The sequence below is a fragment of the Accipiter gentilis genome, chromosome 10 (genome assembly GCF_929443795.1).
Source record: "Accipiter gentilis chromosome 10, bAccGen1.1, whole genome shotgun sequence".
In the NCBI taxonomy this organism is placed as follows: Eukaryota; Metazoa; Chordata; class Aves; order Accipitriformes; family Accipitridae; genus Astur; species Astur gentilis.
Genome location: NC_064889.1, coordinates 26,860,203 through 26,872,992, shown reverse-complemented (window position 1 = coordinate 26,872,992; position 12,790 = coordinate 26,860,203). Strand labels below are relative to the sequence as shown.

The following is a 12,790-nucleotide window of genomic DNA, read 5'->3' as shown; positions in this document are numbered from 1 at the left end:
GGAGAGAACATGGTGTGCTGCACAGAACAGGCTCAGAATTCACAATCATCCTGCAGCTGAGGGCACACGCTGGAAGAGTAGGATGCTGTTCAGTAAAGATGCACTTTGGAGATTTCATCAGAAATAATTAAGTGACAAAACCAATGGAGCAGTTTAGAGACAAAGATGTAGGGGCTCTGGAGGATCTAAAACTGAGTGTGAGCCAGCAGTTTTGTGCTAGTACAAAACCAACCAGCATTTTCCGTTGTATAAATAGGAATGTTTGTGAGGCATGAAGTAAGCCTCCAACTTTACAAGGAAATTATAAAGCCTCAGCTGGAATATTTTATCTTGTTTGGTCTCTACACTTCAGGAAAGATGTGAGCCAGTTGGATAAAGCCCAGAACAGAGTAGCAAGAATGATAGGAGATGTGGAAAACATGGCCTGTGGGCAAATGTTAAGAGATTGGGGCTGTCTGCCCTAAGAAGGCAAAGACGTAGCTGGGGACATGAAAGTAGGCTTCAAGTACATAAAATGCTGTTGCAGAGAAGACTGTTTGCAATGCCTGTCATCACTAAAAGACACAGTAACACACTTAAGTTGCAACAAGGACAACTCTAAATCTTCCTAGTTCTCTAAGATAGTAAAGTGTGGGAGTAAGGAGTTGCCTGGGAGTCTGTATCACCGGAGGTCTCTAAGAGCAGGTTCCGCAAAACCATGAAAAATCATGTTGGCATTGCTTTGGGGCACAGCAGGGAGAAAATGACTTTCTGAAATCCCTGTCAAGCCTGTTTTTTCAGTCTGTAAAGCCTAACCTATATGAAAAATATTTATCAATGCAGAGGATGACAAATGCCTGGGACTCACATGGGAGTTGTTCTTTATTTGCTATCTTTGTGTTTCCCCAATTTTTACATACGTCACATCCAACTAGGCTGTTGTCACTCAACTGCTGGTTTGATTTTTCTGGTTGTCTAAGTCAAAGAATCTTAGTATGAGTACAGAGGAGCATTTACTGTGCTTCATTTCATGTGTACCCACATGCACCTATGCTGAATATCCCCACTATGCTTTGGTACAGATCGTGCTCCTCCCTGGACAGTCCTGCCTTTCTGCTCTTCAGGGAAAGGCAGGATTAGCCAGCAGCGTGCAGGGCAGCAGCAGCTGGTGGGCTCCGCACCGTGCAATCAGTCTGCTGGGATGGGTGCATGGGACTGGGAGCAGACAGGGGACACAGCCTTTGAAGAAGGTCAGCAAGCAAAAGCTGTACAAGTTTTGGTGTGGTGGAGCTCTGTGCTGCTCCCTGGCTGAACCTTTTGTGTAGTTCTGCTCCCTCCTCTTCAAAACAGGAGGTGTTGGGTGACCGGTCCATCCAACAAATTGCCTTTCTGAACACGCCTGCCACAGCACCATCTCTGATTCACCATTTGCTTCTTTCCTCACATGGTGCAGAAGCCTTTTTTTGGACTAAATAGGTTTTTTGTTCTTGGTGCTTGAGCTATTCAAAGATGGGAACTCAAGTATGCATTCCCATTCCTGGGGAGGGTAAATGGGATTTTAGGGGCAAGTAACATCTTCTGAACCTCAAAATACAACAGAACTCCCCCCCCCTTGTGAGGCATTGATATTATTGTCAGCTGTTTCCAGTGGTTAGTGTCCTTCCACATTGTGATTATCTGCCTGTGCTATCCATAAATCTTATCTGAACATAATAGTATTTCCACCATTCATGTTGTTGTGTGATCTAATTTTCATTGTCTTTACATAAAAAGCACAAGGAAATTGGTTCTTAACTGGAAAGAAATAGAATTTATGAGACAGTGTTCTTATGTGGAAAAAAAGATGTTAGAAAAATCTGTAATGAAAGAATTGGGGTGACTTTTTATGGAACAAACAGATTTGCACAGGTAAATGAGCCAGTTGACAAAGACAGCACATTCCTGTCTGTCTCCACTTGATGGCCCAACCAGGTAAACACTCCACATTTATCGTACTTTGAAACTGGTTGGACTCAATCCTGAAAACATTTTAAAGGCTTCTGACCTGTAAGAGGTCTGCAGAATGAAGCCTAAGAGAATTTCAATATACCTAAAATTTGTTTTCACAGTTTGGCCTGCTGTAGGAAGGTTGTCTGCATCAATTACATTACAGTCAGGATGCCTGGCATCTTTCTTGTGCACCATCTAGAGACATCCAAGCATATCATGTCAAAACACAAGAAAGAGGAGAGAGATGGCAAGCTACTCTAAAATGCCTGGAAGACCCTTCTCTGTAGCAGTCATGGTCCTTGTTTTGCATCATTAACTGTGCAAGGAGTCCTGTGCTGTCTGGAAGGACAGTCCGGATAACTCTCCTGGGATTTGGAGGGTTAAGTGCATGTTCACGCTTTCTGTTTAGAATCAGGACACCAGCAAGCAAGGATGATAAACTGGGAAGAACCACGTGCAAAGGAGTGCATGGCTGTCAGGCTGCTGCCTGTCAAGAGTCTGCAACACTGATTGGCCTCTAGAGTGCTCACTCCTGTGCCCTTAGATAGGTTTCACCATCCCTATCGCCATCTGAGCAGGGCACAGTTTGATTTGCCTGACAAGGTACCATCTGCAGGGTGGACAACTCCATTTGAATGGGATCTTCCAGTCTCACCATTTATCCATGAAAAGAAACAATTAACTTTACCTCTCAATTGTCTTCCTGATGTAGGTGTCTAAAATAGCTAATGTGAGCTACACCCTATAAGTGCCAGTCTCTCTTCATTGACTCTAAGGAGAGCTTTGGTGACAGTACCAACTCCACAGACAGGTAAAGCTGGATGTAGTGAATCTCACTGGGGACCTGAGCTTACAGCCTAGAACTGAAAGGGAACTTAAAAAAATGTCCTCAGTTTCCTTGCATGGAATTACTGCCCCTTACTACTCCATAGCAGAATGCAGCCATGATGGTGTCAGCAGGAACAGGGTGGGCTGCACAGTGAAACAGTCTATTCCTGTCAGATCATATGGTGAGCACACCTCACTTCACACCCAAAATATCCACCCTGGCCTTCTTCCCCAACAGTGCGTAGGATGCATAGGACATCTGTAAAATGCCACACCCCATTTCTACACTTAGTTCCTACAGCTGTTGCAAATACCCAGGCGTGTTCGCACATGCACACAAACACACATCTGCACGTGTACTCACACTTCAGAGGGACAGCACTTTGGGGGTGACTCAGTGTCTGAAAAGCTGCAGTATTCATGGGGGTTACTTGAAGTAAGAGGAGCTGGAAAGCCAGGCCAACAGCTCTGCAAATCAGACCAGGGCAAAAATAATTATCCAGGGGCAGGAAGCCTTGGCGGGCTTAGGAAATATCAGAAATATCAGAAATATGACCTTTTGGCATAGCAATGGTTGAGGAAAGAAATATGTTTTTATATACCTTCATTGCACAAGTACTAAGAAGAACCTGAGAGGCCACATGGGGGCTGGCAGGAAAGGCAGGCTCTGCAAGTACAGCTTCAGGGATGTCTCAGGAAGGAGAACACCTTCTCGGTAGCACACTTTGCCTCATTCAAGGTAGCCACAGCACGTGGCTTAGACCTGGCCAGAGCTGCAGCTCAGTGCTACAAAGCTGTAAGCCCCACAGAAAGCTTTTCTATGTGCTAGAAACTACTAGGTCTGAGCTGAAAAAAACTGTATTTGTGTGTGCAGTACTCATGGGTTTGACTCGGCAGATGGAGGGGAAAAACTTTTCTGCTGTTGGAGCAATGAATGGAAGATGACTGGTTACTCTGAGGGTGAGAAGGTCCTTCCCAGACCTGCAGTATTGGCTGTTCCTCAGCACTCTGTCACTGTGCCCTTGAACAATACTGCTCTGCCTTGGATTTTTTTACCCATCAAGTTTTAGACATTAAAATTTCCTCTTAGCCAGCGCTTGGCTATCTCCATGCCCGTGCCTCCCCAGTTTCTCCGGCCTCAGCATTACTACCCACAGGCACACAGCACCTTGCACACTACCACAAGCCCTCTAGGACATGTGTGCAGTCTGTGTTGTACCACACCCACCGTATGCACCAAGGGAAGAAGAATTGGCTGTTTGAAGTGTGTAAGCAGCCCAAACCCCTTGTCCCCATCTCCTGAAGCTCCTGCTGCCCTGCAGAGGAAGTCCGGGCTGTAGCAATGGTGCTTGTGACTCTGGTAGGGAAGAGCATGGTATGCAACCCACCCCGCTCTGGCCTGATCCTTCCCAGTGGCCAAGAGGTGTTTGTATGGATGGCTGCTTCTGCTTCCTGGGGATGGGGAGGGCGTGGACAGCTGTGGGTGATGTCAGCTGATGGACAGGGAGAAAGGGGTCTGTACATCGCAAGATGGATGGATTTAGGGGTCCTCTCTGCAGGCCAGGGGAGAAATAAGTGTAGGAGGACTGGAGAGAGTGTAAAACACCCTTGTGCACAGCTCCCATGCTTCTTCTGAATCAACCTGGCTGCCCATCAAATTCCCTTACTTGCTTCAGAAAAAATATGAACACAGGCTTTTTGTTATTTTTTCCTCAAAAGAACTGCGTTGCCCTTTTTGTTGGTTTTACCTCAGCAAAGAGTGATGGGCTCCATCCCTTCAGGCCAGCTGTCCACCTGCACTTTCCTTGGGCTCACGGGTCAGCTCTGGTGTTGACCTGTTTGGAGAAACATGAAATAAGGCCTCCAGAAACAGCTAGTTATCTTGTGGCTTTCATATTTCAAGTGAGCTGGCTCAAGTCCCAGCTTGATAAATATCCCAGTGCTTTATGCACACTCCTCCAACTCTGCCTGTGACTCAGTCGAGGGGTTGTTTTGTGTGGTCTTACTGAAGAAAAGCCAGTAAGTGTTTATGTGAAGTGCTGCAGACCTCCACTGGCCCCTCAGGGCCTGTGTCCATTTCACCATTCATTCAGCTGAGATTGCCTGCACCTGGCTGTTTAGGGAGGTATCCCTGTCCATTCCCTTCCCAAGACAGGTACCATTACAGCAAGTCAGGGAGAAGCTCTGTTGTTCTGCTGGAATTTCAAGAAATAAATGTCCTCAGGCTGGTCTGGGTTGCAAAATCACTGTGTGTGAAGCTTTCAAAACCTTCCATGTATATGAGCTGATGGGAAGACTGTGAATAGGAAGAAACCCTGCCTGGGAGAGAGGGCAAATAGACAGAGTGCTGACATTTCCATTCAACCCTGAGCACATCTGGACAACCTATGGGTCTTTTGGAGGCAGGTGCAGGTAGGGTGAAATCATTTCTGCCCTGGATATCTCCTACCTGACAGTCCCTGTCAGGGACTGTCCCTGTGAAATAACTGTGTGTATTTACTTGCTGCTGTTTCAGGGGGTTGGCAGCAGGCTTCTAGCTGGCATTTTCAGAGCCCAAAGCAAGGAAAATAGCACTGCTGTAGGCTGCTTGGCAGGGGTGGCCTTGGTGTGTTTTCTGAAAAGGGAGCCCTAGGATCAGACTGCTATGCTGAGTTCAAAAGTACCATGTGCCCAGAATGCACAGCTACTATGTGGTTAACTATATGGTTGCTCAGTGTCTTTGGGAGTGGTTTAAAACTGTGCGTGGGTGGTAGATTCAGCAGGAAAATATTTGATTATGCTGAAGAAATTTTCTGATGTGCTGCAGCTGTAATACCTCTTGCATTAGTCAAACAATAGCATTCCAGCTACCTTGTCCATCACATTAAAGATGACATGTACTTATGATACAAGTGTGTGTGTGGCTTGCTGCCATCTTGCATTCTCAGTTGAGGTCAGCCTTACATGGTGTGTCCTTATTTCCAGGCTTTTCTTGTCTGTGGTGTTATGTCCTTCCCATTTACTGAACAGCTTTCTGTCTCCTGGAGAGCAGGAAATCTGCTTTCACATTATTTTGATCCTAATTAAGGTCCATATATTCTCATTATCACAATCATTAATAAAATGACACCTGCAGCAGCAAGTTCTGGGGCATGGACTTTCAGGCAGTCCTGAAATGTGTAGCTGCAAGCAGTTGTTTCCTTGAAAGGAATGTCAAGTCCAGCACTTCAGAGTTTTAGGAAAATTTTCTTGATCTGCCTGAAAAAAAAATGTATTACTTAGTATCCTCCTGGTACCACCAGGCAGCTTTTCTGTTTCTGTCCTCGTGAGTACCCTTTCCTGCTTATCTTGATTTACCCTTTGCCTTTCTTCCACCGAAGTTCCTAACTCCAAGCAAGTCTCTGGTCCACCTGTGCAACCACTGCAACCTGCAGCCTGCCTACTGGCCCCAGGAAGAGCAGAAACAACAGATTGTGCTTTTCTACCCGGCACCCAAACAGTAGCTGAAAACTCAGTGCCATAAACTCATTGCACTTCCCTCACAAACTGAGTGCTTACAGACCTTAAACATCCTATGGCTAGTGAGCAGCTGGGTTCTTTCCATCCAGCATGGTGCTGTCTTTGTCTTGCAAGTAAATTTCCCAGGGCACCAAACCAGTATCTGCTAAAACATCTCGGTCTGGGTGGTTAAGTGCTGACATGTCTAAGCCCCATTTGAATACACAGCCGGAAACTCCACAAGTCTTCATCCTCCTTGTGCCTCGTCTGTAGGCTGTTGTCTAGAACAGTGCCTGGCACAACATGGGCAAATGGTAACAGTGGTTGTGGTCATCTTGTATGCGACACCTTTGTCATTAGGACACTCATTGGGTCAGAAAGTACCCCTGGAAACTCAAAGGACTTCTGCATGTTTTGAGGTTCTCCATCCTAGAATACATCATTCACTACATTTATGTCTTATAGCTTCTATGCAATGCCCAAGCTGAGAGCACTATAACATTAGTATGTCACAAGCTCAACTATTCTTTCCTAAGACATAATTTTTAAGCATTGTAGGCATATAAAAAGGCTTAAATTACGAACCACCAGGTGCAAAGGAAACCTCCATAGTGCACCATCGTAAGCTAGAACTTAATGAAGAATATGAAAGCAATTTTAATAATGCTGCTTTTCACTGGGCAATTGGAGGATGACAATAGGCTAAGTAGGAGAATTTTCTACCCTGCGATCACGTAGTGATATTTGCATTTTCACTGATGCTGTTGTGAGTGGGGACAGGAACTGGGTGAATGCAGAGAGTGGCCAGTTCTCCAGAGTAAGACCTATCCTGGCAGCCCAAGCACAGTTTGGAATGAATCTGGCTAAGGGTGGCACTAAGGCTATTAATAACAGTTGGTCATTTTGTAACTTTACCTCCAACCTTTACCAAATCTTGAACTCTATTTCCAGAGAATAAGTAAGACATTTCATCTTTGCTTGTTAGAAAGCAACCTCAAGGTGAGCTGAAAGCATGCCATTTCTTCGAGAGAGATGACCCAGTAGTTTGGCTAGACTGGCATATTCCTGGTGCAGCTTCCCAGTACACCCTGTCACATCCCTGAGAGCCAGGGTGCATGTGTCAGCCTGGGGCTCAACAAAGCCAGGTGCATTAGAAGGGCGCTCTCCTTGAAGTCAACCAGTACTGCAATGCTGGAAAGCAGTGAGGAAGTCCACCACTTGCAGACAATTCCTGCCTCTTCCTAAGTACTTGTTAGTCCCAAAGTAAGAGATCAGTGGATGGAAGGAATATAACCGTGGCCTACTCTAGTACTTCCTCTGCCTAATATTTTTCCATTTGTCTGAGTCAGTTAAGGAGCTTGGAAGGATTTAGTCTGTGGATTGAAGTTTTTCTTTCATACTTTACAAGCTGCAGTCAACACCTACTCCAACTAAAGTTATGAACTGGAGCTGGAATAGTAAGTCATCTGTGGAGACACCTAAGAGATGACAAATATTTTTATTACATGTTTTATCTCATATAGATAAAACTTTTCAGTGACAGTTTGCCTCTGATACAGGATGCCCTAGCTAAAGGGTGGTATAGAAACCTGCTCCGGTAAAGTGGCCTAAAAGCTAGAAAAACAAAGTGTGTCTCAGAAAGTGCTGGAAATAGTATTATTGTCACTACTAAACCTGCAATGAAGGGCTTGCTTTTGTTGCATGGTGTTTGCAAAAGGAGGGGCATGGTACAGGTCCCAGTACTCATTTTGAAAGATCAAATAAGGACTATTGTCAGCAGCTTTTCCCATGCTGTTGAAGTAGCAACAAGCACCTCTACCCCCAACACATGGACAGAAGATTTCAAGAACTCTTGGATGGTACCTGTCTCCATGGCGCTGTTTTGGGACAGAGGATAAAAGCCATGTGGCAGTCTCAGTCTCTTTTTTATTGAACTGCATGTAGGATGGAGCTAGATTTCAGTTCTGACACTGCAACTCCTGCTGAACTAGTTCATGTACTACATGGTGCTCTGCTTTCAGCACTTGTGAGATTGAATCTCATGTTTCATGCAGGTGCAGAGAGATTTGCATATCACTTCTGCCTGCTATTCCTGTCTCTTTTCATTAGGTATGAGGATGGAAGTAAAGGTCAGGGTCCTGGGAGGCCCATGGAGGAGTGTGACCTTGCAATGCAATGTGAGGACACTTGTGTAGGGGACCGTGTTGCAGTTCAGAGGCTCGTGCATGGGCTAGTTGTTTGGGCCTTTTGAGCTAATGTTGCTATAGGTGATTCATACTGGATTCAGTACTGCAGGGCTTACTGGACCAAATCATTGGAGGTCAAAGATGAAAGAGCTGCAGTGCTGATTCAGGAGAGTCCTCGGACTCTGGTCTGCAGGAGGCCAGGAGGGGAGAGCCAGGACTCTTCTGGCCTGGAGTCAGTTCTGTGAACTGACAGAGAGGTGAGACCTCTTCATTCCAATGAAACAAAATCTCCTTGTGCTACACGTCCTCTACGGAATAGGAGGAAAACATTTCCATTGTACTCTCATTCACCCACTCCTTCTACTTCTAAAGTTTTGAATGGTTTACTCCAGTTTCAGGGCATTGCAAGTGATTTCCCCTCCTTACATGCACAAACCCACACGCTCCCCCTGCCTTTCCTTTGGGCTGTTTTCTCCCACACACAATATCAAGAAATGAAGTGCTATGAAACCCTTTCTGATTCATCACAAATGTGGGGAAGATCTTAGTCAGAAAGGGGAGATAAGGTGCGAGAGCACTGACAGCACTTTCAAAGCCAGCTGGAGCGCGGTGGCTTCAAGCAGCCCAGAGGTTTAGACTGGCAAGTGCAGTATTGCACGGTTAAAGGAAACCTGTTTCCAAAGCAGGGCTGTCTGCACTCCCTTCAACTCACGGGTCCAACTAATCTTTGAATTTTGGGGAGCCAGGGACAGACTGCAAACCTTGCTGAAAGCCTGCTGGAGATGCAGTGGAGCAGCAAAGGAAGGCTAGGAGGTTTGCAAACTGTCTGCACGTATGGGTGATTCCTACATGCTATTGGCAAGAGCAAAGTGAATCCAAAAAAGATAAGGTAAGACTGCGGGGCCTGTTCTACGCTACTGCAAATATCACTTCTAATTCTGCATATTTTCAGGAACAGTTTGGGACAAGCTTGCAGGGTTTCTTCTTGTGGCATTGAGGAAGGACGTGTTCTGTTGCTGTTCTTCATCCATGTCAGAGAGACCTGTGCGGTCCGCACAGCTTCACATTATTCAGGACAGAAACTGGGTTTGGAGCTGCTCAGCATTACAGATTTATTGCTGTTAAGATGAAAACAAACTCCAAACCTATTTACAAAGGCTTGAGATAGTACCAGTAGTTGGGTGACATGTTGTACCTGCTACAGGTCCTTAAGACCAGGGAAAATTTCTGCACGGTAAGCAGACCCCGAGGTCCTCTGGCTTGCTCGGCCCCATTCTCGTAGTTTGGCCAATGGAACTGTGAAGCATTTAGGTTCTAAAATAGCACCACATGACACCATGCAGAGATACTAAATCCATTCCTGAAAGCAATATAAGCACAATCAGGAGGGATATGCTAGACCTTAAAGCCCTGATGTTTGGCTGATGTTGTATGTTCAGACTGGAAAGCAGCTGCTTTGACCTCAGAGTGCTACTGGATTCATGGAGAAGGGATACAAACTTCATTCTTCACTGCTACACTTTGATCCCAAAAATACTCTGCATCAGGACCTGCTCAGAAGCTGTGTTTCTTAACTAACATGACATCCCAGAATGTGTGGCTCTCTGAAGGCCTGACACATCATGTCATTTCTCATTCTGCCAAACAGATGCAAAGTGAACTTTCTTCCCCCAAACACCACAGGTTTCCGCTTTCCTTTGGGAGGAAATATTTAACCACATCTGTGAAAACCCTTTTTGGTTCTGTTGGCACTTATAGCTTGGGTCTTGTAACTATTTTTCCTCTCACTACATAATTTCAGTTTTTAGCAAGTGGCTTTCTACTGGCTTGCTGTTCAGTAACTAATTTCCAAATATCTCCCAGGGCTGCAGGACTTTTTTCTGTTCACAGACTTCCTTTGCAGTCCACAGAGTGACAAGGAAACTGCTGATTATTCCTTCCCCCCATTGGCTAAATAGAATAATTACATGTGGCTGGTAAGGGAGGATAGAACTTGTCAGTGTTGGTCTGCCAGTGCTAAGTTACACTCTCACAGAGTGAGGTTTTAGATTGACTCCAACATCCTCTCTGGAAAATTGGGTAGGATATAAAATCTTGTCTGGTATTGAATCTACTCCTAATAGCAGTGATCATTGTTTTACCATAGGGTTACAAGTAGTCTTCAGATTTCCCAAGCAGCAGGATCAAAGGCTGCATTTGGTACTCCAAGACGAGACTCTGTCTTGGCTATATCAAACAGGGTGCTATCTCTCACCAAGCCTTTCTGTGAAGTTGTGGAAAAAAATCACACCCCCCACCCCCTCACCCCTGCTTCACTTCTAATCATGACTAAGCTTCAGAGAAATTGGTAATGTTACAGTATTATCCTGGTAAATTTACTTGCTTCCAGTAGATGGCATTAAAGCAGTGCAGTCCTGATCGAGGTTAGTTCCTACCCCTGCTTGGGCTGCCAGAATAATCCCTCTGTTACTCTTTGCACAGAAGTGGATTTTTTTTCTTCTAGCACTCAAATGGGGTTAAAAACATTCTTGTTATTTTCATTCTCTACCCAATAAAATGTTATTTCTATTTCATGCATTTTTATAGCTTTTTTTTTGTTTTATTTTTTAATCTGCATAACTCCACAATCACTTTATTTTAGAAAATTTGTAAAGACACTGAGTGTTTTGGATTGTATTCAAAATATGCTAACCACACGGCACTGCTCTTTCATGTACAAAATTTCTGCCTGCAAGTTACGTATCTATCTGTATGGCAGAGGGGAAGAATTAGGCACTTCACACTAGCTCCACAGCAGCTAGCAGGCAAAATAGAGACCAGTTACAAGAAGCAGCTGTTATTTTTAACCAATTAATTACATTTCCAATATATTTGTTAGGTTTTTAGGCACATTCCTCTGTATGGTCTCAAAAATGCAAAAATATTGTAGACAGCTATGCTTGCATTAAAAAAAAAAAAAAGCTAAATATGAAGGTAACTGTTTTTACTGCTAATGTCAAAGTCAGTTCTGACAAAAACATGTTACCCCACTGATTGCGCTTGGGTATAGCAGGAGTGGACATCACAGGCCCTCCATACAGAGCCAAAAGCCATTCTTTAAAACACTTGTCTTCAAGTCAACTCAGTTACATTATTCATTAATCTACAATTTAGATTAGAAAAAAAATAATCTACCAGAAATATGGGTAGCATATTCTGTTTACCTTTGCATTACAATAAATGTAAATTAGAATTTGTCTTTATTTAACCATGCACTTGTGTATTCTAAGCCAAGACAAGCTGACTCATAAAAGACAACTCTTAGCATTTGAATTTTTTTCTGTTTAGTTAAAACACATTCCAAGTCTTCCTCATTGACCTAGTAAGGAATTTATTAACTTACTACCCAATTCACAAAAAGCTGAGAAAAATTTAAGTATTCCCCATGATTCATCAAAGCTTCTAGTCCACCAGGTTTTGCACTTGCAAGAAAAAACACCTTGAAGTATTTTTCTTTGCAAGCAAAACTGTGCTGTGGCTTGGGAAGAAGAGGAGAGAGAGGGAGGCAGGGTGTGTGTCTCAAAGATTTGGGCATCACAGGTCTGGGGGATGGCACCTTCCTCCATTTGGGATCCGTAATCCTGAGTCCTTTCCTGAAATAAGGAACTGAACGCAACCCTTGAGGACATCTCTCTGTGTATATATGTGCATGAATGTATATATAAAGACAGATAAAACAGTACTCTCTTCTTTACCCACTAGGCATTTTATGGTTCTTGAAGCATGTTAGCATCCTGTTTGTTGCTCAGATGAGCACTCACCCAGGATAGGAGGCCTTATGTGCCCTGATGGAAGTGCAGACTGCCAACCCTAAACTTTTACACCCAAGGGCTCTCAGCCTCTCCTGATCTTTTACCACTTGACCATGTTCATCCAGAATACTGAGACAGATGCAGGATTTCAGGCTCTGGCAGGGTTAGATGGCCGTTGGTTGGGATTTTGGGACTGACAGTTTCAAATGAAGTGGCCAAAGTAGTCTTTTGACTTGATTACACTAACTTGCTTATTTTCTTATTTAATATTGGCAGGCAGGCAGTATTATTTATTTGGTTTGGTACCAATATGTTTACTCAAAAGGAATGGTGGCTTGGGTTTTCTAGAAGAAGTTGCTGTTCTAACTCCACTGTCTGCTGTTTGCAACTTCTACAAAGTTTTGCAATTAAATCTTCTGTATTTAGCATGTGGTCAAAAATAGTTTTCCATTTCCTGAGAAAATGAGCACAATGGTTAAACTACAGAGCAAACTGAGAGGGGAAAAGCAACAGCAGTTTTGAGTATCAAAACTGGTGTGA

The 12,790-nt window shown here is 44.2% G+C and overlaps 1 protein-coding gene across 4 annotated transcripts in view; it reads left to right on the top strand.

Moving 5' to 3' along the window:
• Positions 1-12,790, top strand: part of GAS7 (growth arrest specific 7) — a 107,016-nt gene that overhangs the window by 45,653 nt on the left and 48,573 nt on the right. The gene's annotated exons all lie outside the window — the stretch shown is intronic.